General features: G+C 42.9%; 1 non-coding gene across 1 annotated transcript; it reads left to right on the forward strand.

Moving 5' to 3' along the window:
- The first annotated feature begins 2,020 nt into the window (after positions 1-2,020).
- Positions 2,021-2,128, forward strand: LOC141636139 (small nucleolar RNA R71). Its single transcript, XR_012540772.1, has one exon. It is a non-coding gene; the product is annotated as a small nucleolar RNA R71 (small nucleolar RNA).
- The last annotated feature ends 394 nt before the right edge of the window (positions 2,129-2,522 follow it).

Consider the following 2,522-nt stretch of genomic DNA (forward strand, 5'->3'; position numbering starts at 1 on the left):
GAAAGATGCTATTTGTTAAGAGTGGACCGAGAGGACCTCTTGTTTCCCGCCTCACTTGTGTTCGATTTAGACCTGTTTAGTATGCTGCCGCCAAAGCTGTAATGAATCGACCATCCTAGTACCCTTTCTTTATCTGTTTAATCCGTCTTTTTAGTTTACTGTCTTTATTTATTCTTAGCTGTAGACCAATTCAACTCAACCCCCACACTCGTTACCTTAGACTAGAATTAGACAGCTAGAAATTACGTCTGCCTCCTTGTGGTTCGACCGTGTTACCACTAGCCTAGGTTAGTCTTAATAGGAAATTATAAATCTTATTTTTGGTACTCACAACGACGGGTATCAATTACCTGTACACTCATCTAAACGGGTTAGATCAGCTAAGGGATCCTTGGCTAAGGATTCCCTCCAATTATAAGTAACAGCCCTGTCAACAATATCAATGGAATAACACGTATCATCATCAGCAGGTTCAATCGCCTTGTGAGCAAGACTGAACTCAATGGTGTCATCCCCAACCTCTAAGGTTATGGTTCCGCGTTTAACATCTATTACAGCCCCAGCTGTATGTAAAAACGGTCTACCTAAAATAATAGGTATCTGACTGTCCTCTGCAATGTCCAAAACAACGAAATCGACAGGGATAAAAGACTTACCCACTCAAACGGGTACATCCTCTAGAACTCCTATAGGTCTCTGAGTCGATCTATTTGCCATTTGAACGGTAATATCGGTCACCTTGAGTCTACCAATATTTAACCTTTCGCAAACAGAGTACGACATGACACTGACACAGGCCCCTAAATCACAAAGGGCCTTTCCAATTTCGTGGTTACCTATAGTGCAAGGAATTGAAAAACTACCAGGGTCCTTTAATTTGGGTGGTATATTAATTTGCGAAAGAGCATTGCATTCTTCCACAAAAGCAACATTACCATCATCACGAAAATTTCTCTTACGATTTAAAATGTCTTTCATAAATTTAGCGTAAGAGGGTACCTGGGTAATTAGATCAGTGAAAGGAATCGTTACCTCGAGATTTTGGACCATCTCCAAAAATTTACCAAACTTGCGCTCCAGCTTAGTGTTCTTTAACCGCTCCGGATACGGGACTGCAACACTGGCCGTAGGATCAGTAACCTTCCGCTTCCGTAAGTTTAATACCTCCGTCAAATCATCAATAAGTGTAGAATCATACAAATTAGTTGACGGAATTGCGCCCTGTACTGGAGAATCAGTCGATCGACCAAGTTGGCTGGGCGTGAACAGTTCCTGGACAGAAACTTCTTCGTCAGGAGTCTCAGTCAATCGACTGATGGTGTTAGTCGATCGACCACCTGTGCTGGGTATGAATAGTTTCTGATCAGAAACTTTTTCATCTGACGCTCCAGTCGATCGACTGACAGTACTGGTCGATCGACCAGAAGTACTGGCAATTGAGCTTGTTTTTGCACCAGAAATTAAACTAGCTTCTTCATCATTTCCCGAGTCTCCTCTTGGCTTGTCGGGACCTTCATAAGAGAGGCCACTTCTGAGATTAATGGCATTAATCGTTTCAATTGGCCCTTCACATTTGCTTGAAGAATTGGCGACTTGCTTAGCCTCTATATTCTCCAACTGCTTCACAAAATTCTTTGAGGACTCAATCCCGGCTGCTTCTATATTCGCCACTTGAACCAAAAGAGTTTGGACCATTTCTCTCAACTTCGCGGTCTCATCTGGATTATGGACAGGAGTTTCAACTCTTTCCTTGGAAACTTCAGAGGCCTCGAGCTTCTCGAGACGGGCAGTAATAGAAGTAATGAGTGTCACAACGGTACTCATTTCATCACTTTGCTTTCGTGAATTTCCACGTGAACTCCCAAACTCAGCTCTATGGACCGCCATCTCCTCAATAGTGTTCCAACCTCTATTATGACCGGTATTGTTTTGGAACCTACCATTCGCAGCTGCGTCCAGGATGACCTTGTAATCATCATATAAAGCATTGTAGAATAAGTTGCAAAGATACCACTGCTGGAAACCATGGTGAGGGACAACTCGGACCAAACTTTTGAAACGTCCCCATGCCTCACAAAAACCCTCATCACTTCTTCTTTGAAATTTGTAATTTTACTCCTCAAGGCATCGATCTTTGAAAGCGGGAAGTACTTCTTGTAGAAGGCTAATGCTAGAGATGTCCAATCTGTGACTCACCGCTACCCTATCAAGGTAGCGGTACCAATCTCGCGCCGAATCCTTCAAGGAGTATAAGAACATCACCCCCTTTACTTCATCCTGATTTACCCCAGCTGGTATAGGTATGGAACAGCAGTAGTCTATGAAAATTTCCATATGCTTCAAGGGGTCCTCATCTGGTAGACCAGCAAATTGATTTCGCTCTATTAGATCGATATAAGAGGAATGAAATTCGAAGTTACCGGTAGTAGGGGTAGGTAACACGTGCCCCTTTGGAAGGTGGTGCTCCTTTGGCTGAAGATTATCATATATCGTAGTCATGTTCACCAAACTGAGAGTACTCA

This window comes from Silene latifolia, chromosome Y (genome assembly GCF_048544455.1).
Source record: "Silene latifolia isolate original U9 population chromosome Y, ASM4854445v1, whole genome shotgun sequence".
NCBI classification, from domain to species: Eukaryota; Viridiplantae; Streptophyta; class Magnoliopsida; order Caryophyllales; family Caryophyllaceae; genus Silene; species Silene latifolia.